The following is a 14,238-nucleotide window of genomic DNA, read 5'->3' on the forward strand; positions in this document are numbered from 1 at the left end:
TTTTTTTTTTTTTAAGTTCTCAACTTTTTTTTTTTTTTCAATAGATAAGACAGAGTCATTCAAAAGGACTACAGTAGGCTGGGTGCAGTGACTCATGCCCGTAATCCCAGCACTTTAAAAGACCAAGGTTGGTGGATAGCTTGAGCCTAGGAGTTCAAGTCCAGCCTCAGCAACATGGCAAGACCTGATCTCTACAAAATGTGAAAAATTAGCTGGGAATGGTGGTGTGTGTCTATAGTCCCAGCTATTCAGGAGGCTGAGGTGGCAGCATCACTGGAGCCTGGGAAGTTAAGGCCACAGTGAGCCGTGATTATGCCACTGTACTCCAACCTAGGAAACAGAGCAATACCCTGTCTCAAAAATGAATGAATGAATGGACTAGAGTAAACTAGAGGTAGTAGTTAATGCAACATAATGCCTTTAATAGAGAATTCCTGGATGCCCTTGCAATTTCAGCTCTTTTAGTGTGAAAGGACTGAGCCTGCTGCATCTCTAGACAGTTTGCATGCCAATGTGCACCTTCTGCTTTTTTCCTTTCTTTGCCTTAGCAGGGTGACTCAGACCTTGAAGGGGCTTGGTTGGCAGGGTAGCTACTATAATTTCTGCCTTGTATGTACTGTCACCGGTGTGAAAGCTGTGAAGGGACAGATGCTATATGTAATCAAGAGACAGAGCTTTCCCTAGGGCATTCTTTTGTTGTAGAATGTGTTTCATTTCTCATCTACTCTAGGAATGAGATATATAAACTGTCTAGCTTTTGTGTTGATTCTGAGAGAGATCATTGCACTAGTAATGTTTGGCTGGTTCTGTTTATTTAAAATAATAAATAGCTGTGAGGGCTAAATTGAGACTCTGCTTAACTTTGTGACCCATAGCAACCCAGCTGGGGTGAAGGATGGAGGAGGGCCCTTTATAGTAAGGATGATTCAGTTTCATCTTTTAAAAAGGTCAAAGATATATGTGTATATGGATTTTTAAGTCATATACTAAAGACTACTGGGCATTGAACAAAAAAATAGCTTTGAATACCTGGCCCTATCTCTCCCCATTCCTGATTCTCACTCCACATTTTTTTAAGCCCTTTAGCTGTTTCTTCTGGTATTTTATATTTCTAAATAATGTTATTTTAATGAATATCTTGATTTTTTTCTACTTAAGTTATAGTTTAGTTGTCTCCTTATTATAGGAGATAAGAATTAAGCTCCAAATGCTCTTATTCCTCCATAGGTACTTTTCCCCTCTTTCAATACTTCCAAACTTGTTGTATCACCATTTGAATCAATGTTTAGTTGTTGCTTTGTCTGTGTAGCCACTTTCACATATAGTGAATTAAAGTTGCATTTCTTTTTTTGTGTAACTTTGTTTTTCTTATAGTTAATAATTGTTTCTCCTTTTTAATTTGCTTTATTTCCTCTGTTTTCTACCTTTCAGTCTTGTGGCATAAATAAAAATCTTTCAGTATGTTCAAGCATTTCAGATATTTTATCAGTTGATTTCTTTTTCTCAATTATATCCTGCATTGAACCCTGCCACCTTCTTTGTTAATCTAACCTGAGAATTTTCTTTGCTTCTCTCCTAGGTCCCTTTGTCTCTTAGGTTAAGTCAGTGTTGCCTTAATTCTTGGTTAACTTCATTTGGTGAAACACTTGCCCTGCAGCTTCCTGAAAAAAAAAATATATGTAGGAGAATTTTTTTTTGAGGTTTTCTATATTTAAAATGTATTTAGTTTACCCTTACCCTTGATTGATAGTTTGGCTGGATATATACCTCTTTGTTACAAATAAGATGAAGACTGTTAAAAGCATTGGTTCATTATTTTGTCACTACCAGTGTTGTTGAGATATTACATGTCCTGTCCCAGTGCCCTTCTAGTTCCTAATCCTTTTATTGACAAGTTATTTTTTATTAAAAATGTAATATTATGTCTTTGTCCCCAATATTCTGAAATTTTACAGTGATTTGCTATAGTTATATATTTTTTTCATTGATAATGCTGGTTAATCAGCCAATTTTTTTAGCCTAAAAACTAATTTCTTTCAATTCTGGGACATTTTATTTGTATTTTGTTTTTTGATGGTTTCCTCCTCTTTGTTTTCACAGTTCTCTCTTCCTAGAACCCTTTGATTAGAGTTGGACATCTTCGAATGATTCACTGATTTTCTTACATTTTCTCTCCCATTTATCCATTGCATTGCATTACCTTTTGAATCTAATTTTAGGCAGGATTCCTTAATTTTGTGTTCTATTATTTTACTGTTTTTTTTTTTTTTATATTAGATTACAACTATCTTGCTTTTATCTTCCAAAAGCCCTTTTGGGTTAGCCCTCTATTATGCCCTATTCTTCTTTGGATAGATGTGCTATAATTCCTTTGCTCTCATAAAATACTAATTATTGTTTCTTTGAAATTTTCTTTTATTCCTGTCATTCTGTTCATTTCTCCCAATATCTGTTTTTCTGAATGTTTTGGTCTCTTTCCTTCATGTTGGAAGCTTTCCTTATTAAATGGTGTTCTTTGTCCGTTCATATTTAAGAATGAGGCATTAAAATGTTGAAAGAAAGCTCTGCAAATTGGGCTAGTATTTATCAATTGGTGAGCATTACTATAGAGTGATTAGAAGAGGGCATAACTTTTTTTTTCTAGTTCTTTTATTTTTATTCTCCTTATTTTTAAATTATACTTTAAGTTCTGGGGTACATGTGCAGATTGTGCAAGATTGTTACATAGGTATACACGTGCCGTGATGGTTTGCTGCATCCACCCCCTCATCATCTACATTAAATATTTCTCCTAATGTAATCCCTCCCCAATCACCCCACCCCCTGCTATTCCTCCTCTAGCTCTCCTACCCCACAATGGGCCCCAGCGTGTGATGTCCCCTTCCCTGTGTCTATGTGTTCTCATTGTTCAGCAACCACTTATGAGTAAGAATATGCGGTGTTTGGTTTTCTGTTCTTGTGTCAGTTTGCTGAATGATTGTTTCTAGCTTCATCCGTGTCCCTGCAAAGGACATGAACTCATCCTTTTTTATGGCTGCATAGTATTCCATGGTATATATGTGCCACATATTCTTTATCCAGTCTATCATTGATGTGCATTTGGGTTGGTTCCAAGTCTTTGCTATCGTAAACAGTGCCACAATGAACATACGTGTGCATGTGTCTTTATAATAGAATGATTTATAATCCTTTGGGTAAAAACCCAGTAATGAAATTGCTGGGTCAAATGGTATTTCTATTTGTAGATCCTTGAGGAATCACCACACTGTCTTCCACAATGGTTGAACTAATTTACACTCCCACTGACAGTGTAAAAGCATTCCTGTTTCTCCACATCCTCTCCAGCATCTATTGTCTCCAGATTTTTTAATGATCGCCATTCTAATTGGCATGAGGTGGTATCTCAATGTGGTTTTGATTTGTATTTCTCTAATGACCAGTGATGATGAGCATTTTTTCATATGTTTGTTGGCTACATTAATGTCTTCTTTTGAAAAGTGTCTGTTCATATCCTTTGCCCACTTTTTGATGGGGTCATTTGTTTTTTTCTTGTAAATTTGTTTAATACAAATTTGTACATAGTGGATATTAGCCTTTTGTCAGATGGGTAGATTGCAAAAATTTTTTCCCATTCTGTTGGTTGCCATATTGCCTAGGTTTTCTTGTAGGGTTTTTATGGTGTTAGGTCTTATGTTTAAGTCTTTAATTCATCTGGAGTTAATTTTTGTATAAAGTGTAGGAAAGGGGACCAGTTTCAGCTTTCTGCACATGGCTAGCCAGTTTTCCCAACACCATTTATTAAACAGGGAATCCTTTCCCCAATGCTTGTTTTTGTCAGGTTTGTCAAAGATCAGATGGTTGTAGATGTGTGGTGTTATTTCTGAGGTCTCTGTTTTGTTGCATCGGTCTATATCTCTGTTTTCTTACCAGTACCATGCTGTTTTGATTACTGTAGCCTTGTATTATAATTTGAAATCAGGTAGCATGATGCCTCTAGCTTTGGTTTTTGTTTTTGTTTTTGTTTTGCTTAGGATTGTCTTGGCTATGCGGACTCTTTTTTGGTTTCATATGAAGTTTAAGGTTGTTTTTTTCACTTTTGTGAAGAAGGTGAATGGTAGCTTGATGGAGATAGCATTGAATCTATAAATTACTGTGGGCTGTATGGCCATTTTCATGATATGGATTCTTCCTAACCATGAGCATGGAATGTTTTTCCATCCGTTTGTGTCCTGTCTTATTTCCTTGAGCAGTGGTTTGTAGTTCTCCTTGAAGAGGTCCTTCATGTCCCTTGTTAGTTATATTCCTGGGTATTTTATTCTCTTTGTAGCAATTGTAAGTGGGAGTTTGCTCATGATTTGACTCTCTGTCTGTTGTTGGTGTATAGGAATGCTTGTGATTTTTGCACATTTATTATTTTATCCTGAGACTTTGCTGAAGTTGCTTATCATCTTAAGAGATTTTGGGCTGAGACAATGGGTATTCTAAATATACAGTCGTGTCATCTTCAAATAGAAACAATTTGACTTCTCTTTTTCTAATTGAATACTCTTTATTTATTTTTCTTGCCTGATTGCTGTGGCCAGAACTTCCAATACTATGTTGAATAGGAATGGTGAGAGAGGGCGCCCTTGTCTTGTGCCAGTTTTCAAAGGGAATGCTTCCAGTTTTTTTTCCCATTCTGTATGATACTGGCTGTGGGTTTGTCATAAATATCTTTTATTATTTTGAGATTGTTCCATCGATACCTAGCTTATTGAGAATTTTTAGCATAAAGGGCTGTTAAATTTTGTTGAAGGCCTTCTCTGCATCTGTTGAGATAATCATGTGGTTTTTGTCATTGGTTCTGTTTATGTGATGGATTATGTGTATAGATTTGCATATGTTGAACCAGCCTTTCATCCCTGGGATGAAGCCTACTTGATCATGATGGATAAGCTTTTTGATGTGCTGTTGGATTCGATTTGCCAGTATTTTATTGAAGATTTTCTCATCAGTGTTCATCATGGATATTGGCCTGAAGTTTTCTTTTTTAGTTGTGTCTGTGCCAGTTTTTGGTATCAGGATAATGTTAGTCTCATTAGGAAGGATTCCCTCTTTTTGTATTGTTTGAAATAGTTTCAGAAGGAATGGTACCAGCTCCTCTTTGTATGTCTGGTAGAATTCGGCTGTGAACCCATCTGATCCTGGACTTTTTTTGGTTGGTAGGCTATTAATTGCTGCCTCAACTTCATACCTTGTTATTGATCTATTCAGGGATTCAACTTCTTCCTGGTTTAGTCTTGGGAGGGTGTAAGTGTCCAGGAATTTATCCATTTCTTCTAGATTTACTGATTTATGTGCAAAGAGGTGTTTGTAGTAATCTCTGATGGTAGTTTGTATTTCTATGGAATCGGTGGTGATATCCCCTTTATCTTTTTTTTATTGCATCTATTTGATTCTTCTCTCTTTTCTTTTTTATTAGTCTGGCTAGCAGTGTATCTATTTTGTTGGTCTTTTCAAAAAACCAGTCCTGGATTCATTAATTTTTTTGAAGGGCATTTTGTGTCTCTGTCTCCTCAGTACTACTCTGATCTTAGTTACTTCATGTCTTCTGCTAGCTTTTGAATGTGTTTTATCTTGCTCCTCTAGTTCTTTTAATTTTGACATTAGGGTATCAATTTTAGATCTTTCCTTGTTTCTCATGTGGGCATTTATTGCTATAAATTTCCCTCTAGACACTGTCCCAGAGATTCTGGTATGTTGTGTCTTTCTTCTTATTGGTTTCAAAGAACATCTTTTTTTCTGCCTTCATTTCGTTATTTTTCCAGTAGTCATTCAGGATCAGGTTTTTCAGTTTTTTGAGTGAGCTTCTTAATCCTGAGTTCTAATTTGATTGCACTGTGGTCTGAGAGTTTGGTTGTTATGATTTCTGTTCTTTTGCATTTGCTGAGGAGTGATTTATTTCCAATTATGTGCTCGATTTTAGAGTAAGTGTGATGTGGTGCTGAGAAGAATGTATATTCTCTGGATTTGGGTGGAGAGTTCTGTAGATATCTATTAGGTCCGCTTGGTCCAGATCTGAATTCAAGTCCTGGATATCCTTGTTAATTTTCTGTCTCATTGATCTGTCTAATATTGACAGTGGAGTGTTAAAGTCTCCCACTATTATTTTGTGGGAGTCTAAGTCTCTTTGTAAGTCATTAAGAACTTGCTTTATCTATCTGGGTCTTCCTGTATTGGGTGTATATATATTTAGGATAGCTCTTCTTGTTGCATTGATCCCTTTACCATTATGTAATGCCCTTCTTTGTCTCTTTTGTTCTTTGTTGGTTTAAAGTCTATTTTATCAGAGACTAGGATTGCAACCCCTGCTTTATTTTGCTCTCCATTTGCTTGGTAAATCTTCCTCCATCTCTTTATTTTGAGCCTATGTGTGTCTTTGCGTGTGAGATGGGTCTCCTAAATACAGCACACCAATGGGTCTTGACTCTTTATCCAATTTGCCAGTGCGTGTCTTTTGATTGGGGCATTTAGCCCATTTACATTTAATATTAATATAGCTTTTCATGGAAAAAGTAGAGCAGCTGTTAATATTTCTGGATCCTTTCCCTTAGGCTGAGTTTTCCTAAAAAGGAATCTTCTCCATTCTTTTTAATATGAAGGTATCAGCCTGGTTGTTAACATTTGGGTATCTCAGTGTGGAAAGGGCACCGGGCAGGTGTTTGGGGTAAAAGGGGAGAATATTTCTATGCTCTAAAGGTTTCTGCTACCTCCAATCCCAGAGCCTTTCTGCAGAGGCTTGCTTCATACTGATTTCTTCCCTATTTCCCACTCTCCTTACTTGTCTTCCTCCACCCTACCCATAGGGCTTTTCAGTTTTCCATTCTCTGACAAGTCATCTACTTTCCAGCTTTCACCTTTAATGTTTGGTGGAGAGGGTAAATATACATGGGAAGGATTGAGGCTGGCTTTTTATTAGTCTCCCTAAGAAGAGATGCCTATGGACACATTAAGGACTGACTTTAAGTAGAGATTTGATGTGTCTTGTGTAGTAGGAGTGTTTGTGGCCTGAGAATGCCTCAGCTGTCCATTGCCCACTGGTCGGTAAGTCTACCTTGTTCAGAATTGTGAATGGATGCCCTTCACTTGGCATCTGTCCATCCATGAATGGATGACTTCAGCAACTACAGCCTCCATTTTCATAGCTCTAATATTTTTTCTACCTTTCTACCTTTGGCTTTGTTCTCTTCTTATGAAGATGTGCTCTATGGAATAGAAAGACTTTTACAGTTCTTAGCTCTCCTACAAATATGTGTGTTGTAAGAGAGGATTAGAGCTATAAAGGTCTTTGTTATTTGGAATATCAAGTTTATAATGGAGGATGTATTGGGGCTAGGGGTACAGTGAGGATGGCATCATCTCCCTTGAGAGGTGGAAGAGTTAGATGCGTGTGCCAAGGAAATAGATATTGTATAGGCACTTCCTCATATTAGTGACGAGAAAAAGAATTTTCATATTGCTTCTTTGCATTTTTGTTTGTTGCAAATATGTGCTTGAAAATCAATGTGAATTAGCTTTGGTTTAGATACTGTTTTTTTCCACAAAAATTTCTATCTTTTGTACTCAGTTGCTAACTATGTTGTTCAGCAACCTAAAATAAAGTTTTGATTCCTGGGTTTAAAGGTATTTTTGACCTAAAGGTCGTTAGGGTTGCAAATACTGTAATTTTTTCATTATATTGGGATGAGTTTGGGAATATAAGAAAACATTTAGAATAGGATTAGATGTTACTTCATGGGAAGAGACTTCATTATTAGTATTAATGGAAAAAAGAATACTGTTCTGGGAGTTTTGAATAAACTCAAGTTTTTAATGGTTAATTTGTTTGAAAGAAAGTGAGAAAAATATCATGTATGTATGTATATATAAAGGAATATTCAAAAAGAAAATGTCAAATAGGGGAGATCTGGTAATCTCACAACTTGAAATTTAAATGGAATGTTTAACTTCCATTAAATGATTTTGATGTAAAGCTTTTAGTGCTCATGGCAGCACATTATTCTCCTAGAGGAGAGCAGTATTTCTGATGTAATTTTTCCTTAATTAGATTTTTATGATGCTGTGTTAGCTTATATTAATTGGTCTTTAAGCATATGTAGTTTGAAAAGAAAGGTAATATACTTTCTGGTGAATGCCCTACAACTTTTCTCATTTACTAACTTAGAGGCATCACTGTGGCACAAACTTTCTTTCCTTACTGGGTTAAAAATAATTTAGCAAAAATTATATTTAAAACAGGAGCACTAAAACTTGTTCTTTTTTTCTCCAAAGTTTCAAGGATTTTTTCACAACAATGAGGCAAATTTTACTTGGCATGTTTGTAAAGTAGTTTAATCATTCTAAATTTGTGATTTCTGCTGACTCTTCAGTGTACTTTCCAAATAATCTGTGACTGATCCTGACAAATATTAGTCTGTAGAGCTTTTGGAGAGGCTGGATGTATTGCTAAGATGAACTATACAGGTTTCTTCTACCCAACCTCCTCCTCATGGAATTTTCCTTTTATTTTAGCACTGCCAGGAAATAGAGATGATTGTGACAGAAAACAAAACCTATAGTGTCAACTTAATTATACTGTTATTTTAATCCACCAAGGAGCAGGTCTCTAAGTAGAAACGGATTATTTTTCCTGAGTGAGGTATTCAGCTGTTTTGTGGTATCAAATGATTCTAGGTGAATTGTGTGCTCTGGTGATAGTCACCCAGATTGCTCACCTTGAGTGGTATATACTGTCTTACGCTAAACCCAAGAGTACAGTGTGGTGTCAGAGCAATGTTGGTGGAGCCTCTACTGCTAGGGTCTCTGGTCAGAGAGGTCATTAGGTTGGCCTGGAAAAATAAATTAACACCACATTGATTATAATAACAGTGCTGCTTTACTTGGTGCTACTATAATTGGTGTAGGGTAAGTAATTTCATTTTTATATATTTAAAAACAACTGATTTTCTATTGAAAAAAAATATGTAATTGTTTCAATTACCTATATAACAAACCATCCAAAGCTTAGTGGCTTAAAATAGCCATATATTTCATTCTTTTCTGGATAGAGTGAACTCAGGCACTTTTCATTCTGTTGCAATTGGATATTGGTAGGGGCTGTAGTCCTCTGAAGGCTCAGCTGGGCTAGGTATCCAAGATTGCTCACTTACACTGTTGAGACTCCATACTTATGGCCTCAGCATGTAGCTCCCAAGAACATGCATTCCAAAATGCAGGAAGCAGAAGCAGCCAGACTAGTTAAAGGCTGAGAGTGGCCTAGCTCACTGCTGTCATGTCTGTTCGTCAGAGCATTCTCAGGGCCTGCCCAGATTCAAAACTGTGGAGAAATAGACTCTATGTCATGCTGGAGGAGTATCAAAGTCACATTATTGCAAAAGACAACTTGGCATCAGAGATATTATAGTTATCTTTGGAAAATGCAATCTGTGAAACTTTTGATTTAAAAAAAACATGTACAATGCCTTAAAAGACTACATTTGTATAATCTTGCATAGATACTGTGAGTGTGCGTGTATGGCATAGATACTCTATATGTGTATTGTGCATTTATGTATATATTCTGTGTACATGTGTGTATTCATGTACATGTGTGCATGTGTGGCATATACATGTACATATATATGTATAAATATATGCATACATAATACATATATACCATCTTAGTTTGTTGGGCTGCTATAACAAAGTTTCATAAGTTGAACAGTTTATAAACAACAGAGATTTATCACATTTCTGGAGGCTGAGAAGTCCAGGATCAAGAAATTGGCAGATTCAGGTCTGGTGAGGGTCCACTTCCTCATAGTTTGCACCTTCTTGCTATGGCTTCACATGGGAGAAGGGATGAAAGGACCTTCCCCTTGGGCCTATTTTGTTTTTTAAGGTAATGAATATAAATATTTAATTAAGACTTAATAGGAAATTTGGCTGTGTGTGTGCATGTGTATACATACATATGTGTAAAATAATTTAAACTTTTATTTTAGATCCGGGAGTACATGTGTAGGTTTGTTACATGGACATATTGCATGATTCTGACATTTAGTATATGAATAGTTCCCTCACACAGGTAGTCAACCCAGTACCCAACAGGTAATTTTTCAACCCTTGTATCCCACCCTCCCTCTACTCTCTAATAGTCCCGAGTGTCTATTGTCATCTTTATGTTCATGAGTACCCAGTGTTTAGCTCCCACTTGTAAATGAGAACGTACAGTGTTTGGTTTTCTGTTTCTGCATTAATTTTCTTAGGATAATAGCCTTGGGCCGGTTGTATAAGGGCACTAATCCCATTCTCAGTCCTTATGACCTAATCATCTCCCAAATAGTTTCACCTCCTAATACCATTGCCTTGAGGGTTAGGATTTCAACGTATGAATTTGTGTGGGGGGGGAAGTGCAGACATTTGGACCATAGCACACATGTACATAAATACACATGATGCTTCAGTATCAATACACTTCCTTAGACTTGGCTACAAAACACACACACACACACACACACACACACACACACATCACTTTTAATTAGTTTTCACAAATCTCAAAGCTACCTAGCAATGGAACTAACTTTCCAGTCAATTCGAGTCACCAGCTCTGTAAGAGACGGTTTTATATTGTTTTCTCTGTTCTCAAACCTCAAATACCCCTTCCAACTCTATTCACTCTCAGCTGATGATGTTGCTTTTTATTTCTCTGAGAATAAAGCAGAGGAAAATTTTCATTCTCTTATTGCCACATCTACCAGCTACGTGCATCATTACCCATATTCTTTACCTTTCCTCTCTGTGAGGAAATAGATAGGTGATACAGAGTATCAAGCCTCTTACCTAAATCAAACCCTCCCCTTTTTCCCAGGATCTGTCTCTTCACGGCTACTCAAGGATTTAACACCTACATCATCAAATTTTCTCCCTCTACTAAATTACTCCCTTCAAAATATAGTTTGAAATTTTATCAAATATTGTTTGTAAAAACCCTCTTTTAACCACATAGTTGTATTCCACTACCTCATTTCTCTGCTTTTAGTTACTGTAGATTCTTCAAGAGAGTTGTCTGTGTTCTTTTCTACTTTTTCCTCTCACAGTCTCACTGGACACTCCAATTATTTCATTGAAACTATTCCTGTAGAGGTCAGTGACAGCCACCACAATGCCAAATCTCCTGGCCAATTCTCAGTCCATATTTATTTAATACCCCCCAATGCATTTGACAAAGTCCTCCTTAGAATCCAGTTTTCATTTGGCTTTCATGACATACACTCTCCTGCTTTTCCTCTCACCTCACTGCTTACTCTTTCTTAGTTTCCTTTGCTAAATACTTCTCCCTGTCCTAACCTCTGCATGTTGGAAATCATTGTCAGACTTAGCATGTCCAAAATTAAACTTAGTTTTCTTCTTCTAGACATACTTTCCAGGCCACAAAACAAGAGTGATGCTTTACTCTGTTCATAACCCACATCTAGTCTATTGGCAAATTCTGGCACCTCTACCTACAAAACATGTCAAAGGTTTTGTTGTTGTTGTTGTTGAGTTTTTTGTTTGTTTGTTTTTTGAGATAGAGTCTTGCTCTGTCACCCAGGCTGCAGTGCAGTGGTACGATCTCAGCTCACTGCACCCTCTGCCTCCCGGGTTCAAGCTATTCTCCTGCCTCAGCTTCTAATAGCTGGGACTACAGGCACGCACAGCCATGCCCAGCTAATTTTTGTATTTTTAGTAAAGACCGAGTTTCTCCATGTTGGCCAGGATGGTCTTATCTCTTGACCTCGTGATCCACCCGCCTCGGCCTCCCAAAGTGCTGGAATTATAGGCATGAGCCACTGCGCCTGGCCAAAACTCCACGCCCTTCTTAATATCACCATTCTTACCTTCATCCAAGCAGCTGTTATGCCATGAATTCTTGCACTAAATAGTCTCCTGATTGGAATCCCTGCTCTTCTCGTTGCCTTTTTATGGTTTTTCTTCAACAGAGCACTCAGAGTGATGCTTTCAAGACTTAAGTCATATCACATCACTCTTCTGCTCCAAATCTCCAGTGACTTCCCATCTTGTTTAGAATAAAAGCCAAAGTCCTAAAGGTGGTTTACAAGATCTCTGTTTAATATGGTCCCTGCTGCCTCTCTGCGTCAGCAGTCTTCCCTTTGTTCACTTTGCTCGTGGCACACTGATTCTGTTCTTCCTGAACATGCCAAGTTTACTTCCACCTCAAGGCCTTTGCATTTGTTTCTCATGCCTGAAAAACTTCCCCGGTTTTCTTAAATGTTGCCAACTTACTTCACTCAAGTGTATTCTCAAAGTTCAACTCCCAAAAAGTCTTTCCCTGACCACTCCACCTAAAGCAGTACCTTCCCCAATGCCCTACCCAGCCTACCCTTGGCCACTCTGATTTTTCTTTTTTTATATTACCATTATTAATGATTTGCCTATTGCCTGCTCTCTAGAACAAATGAGAGCAGGGACTTTTGATCACAACAAAGTGTTAGTACTCAGCAGGTGCTGCACAAGCATTTGTTAATTGGATGAATGAATGCTTGTGGATGTATACATGCAATAGACTATCATATAGGCTTTGATGGGAAAATAATAATTCAAACTTTCTGTTTTACACTTAAACAGGTGGCTTTGTTTTAGCAATAAGAAATGTACGTGTTGGAAACAAATATCACATTGCCTTTATTGCTTAATCTTCGAGATCCAATTTTCCAGATGGTATAGTTTGCTTAGGCTTTGCTGGTTTTTGAGCTGGCAGGAATTTGTGAGTTCTCACCTTTTGCCAGCATTGTGTACCATGAAGACACTTAACTTTTCTTCTTTGGTTCATCAACTAAAGAAAGGGGAAGAAGAAGAAGTTAGAGTGTACGATTCCTAACATCTTCTAGTTAAAAATAATTTCTCTTCAAGGTGATCTTTAAAAGTCTAATGGGGCCAGGCATGGTGGCTCATGCCTCTAATCCCAGCACTTTGGGAGGCCGAGACAGGAGGATTACTTGGGCCTGGGAGTTTGAGACCAGCCTGGAAAACATATTAAGACCCTGTCTCTAAAAAAATAAAAATAATTTTTAAAAAATTAGCCAGGCCTATAATCTCAGCCACTCAGGAGGCTGAGTTGGGAGGATTGCTCAAGCCCTGGAGATGGAGACTGCAGTAAGCTATGATTATATTACTGCACTCCAGCTATGATTATACTACTGTCACTCCAGGGAGACAGAGTGAGATCTTGTTTCTTAATAGAAAAAAGTCACATTAGATGATTTCTAAGTAGTATGATGTTCCAAATGTTTTAATCATAAGATCACTATTACCTCAAAACGCTAGCTGATTCTACTGTTTTGTGATTTGCTGGATAGCTAATTTTATTTATAGCTACTTTGACTTGAGCTTATTTTGGCAAACATCTTTTTTAGGGTAAATCTCCTATAGATATTCAACTAACATCTCAATCTGCCTTTAGAAGCATTATTTATAGATAGGTTACATCCTAAGAATTTTCATTATACAGAAACCTAGATTCTAAAATCAAGATTTCACATATCAGCAAATAGCACTTCAGTTTTTTAATTTATACAATATTTTTAGCTACATCTTTTTTCTGAAGCATCTATTCTCATGACGCTTACATTTTTCTACTTTTAAGGTTAAAACCACCATAATGTCTTTAATTAAGTTTGTTAAGATGTTTTCATTTAACTCTTACAAAGGTGACAATTTTTATTAAACTGAAAAGACTGGAAATCTGTTGTACCAGAGGAGATGGGGGACAACACACTGTTTAGAAAAGTTAATTAGAAAATTAGATGAGGCTTAGAAATCAGGAGTGAATTTAACTTTAGGGACTATGGCTTTATATTGAAACTTTAGTTGCTTCAAAATAAGGCAAATGATTCTTCCTCTCCCAACTTGGATATCCCTCCTGGAGAAACCAGAGTTATTGCTGAAATTTTTGTTTCTATGTGAACTGTAACTTCTGTGAGAGAAGATGGCTCTGGGCTCCTGTTTAACATTCTGTTCTAAGTTTAGTAACTTTGATTTACTAAAGAAATGAATAATCTAGGATAAGTAGAGATAAATGCTACTTCTGCATGATCCAGATCAATTATGTTACTTTGTTAGATGTCACTATGTAGAGATTTTTGGATAGAAGGAGGTAATGACTTTCAGACTTTAAAATTAAGGTCCTCTTTATATTGCTTTAGTGGTTCAGAGAAA

General features: G+C 36.9%; 1 protein-coding gene across 5 annotated transcripts in view; it reads left to right on the plus strand.

The window, feature by feature from the left end:
* Nucleotides 1-14,238, plus strand: part of DOCK3 (dedicator of cytokinesis 3) — a 610,183-nt gene that overhangs the window by 348,956 nt on the left and 246,989 nt on the right. The gene's annotated exons all lie outside the window — the stretch shown is intronic.

Source organism: Aotus nancymaae, unplaced genomic scaffold (assembly GCF_030222135.1).
Source record: "Aotus nancymaae isolate 86718 unplaced genomic scaffold, 86718_ANA_hifiasm-v0.15.2.pri h1tg000067l, whole genome shotgun sequence".
NCBI lineage: Eukaryota > Metazoa > Chordata > Mammalia > Primates > Aotidae > Aotus > Aotus nancymaae.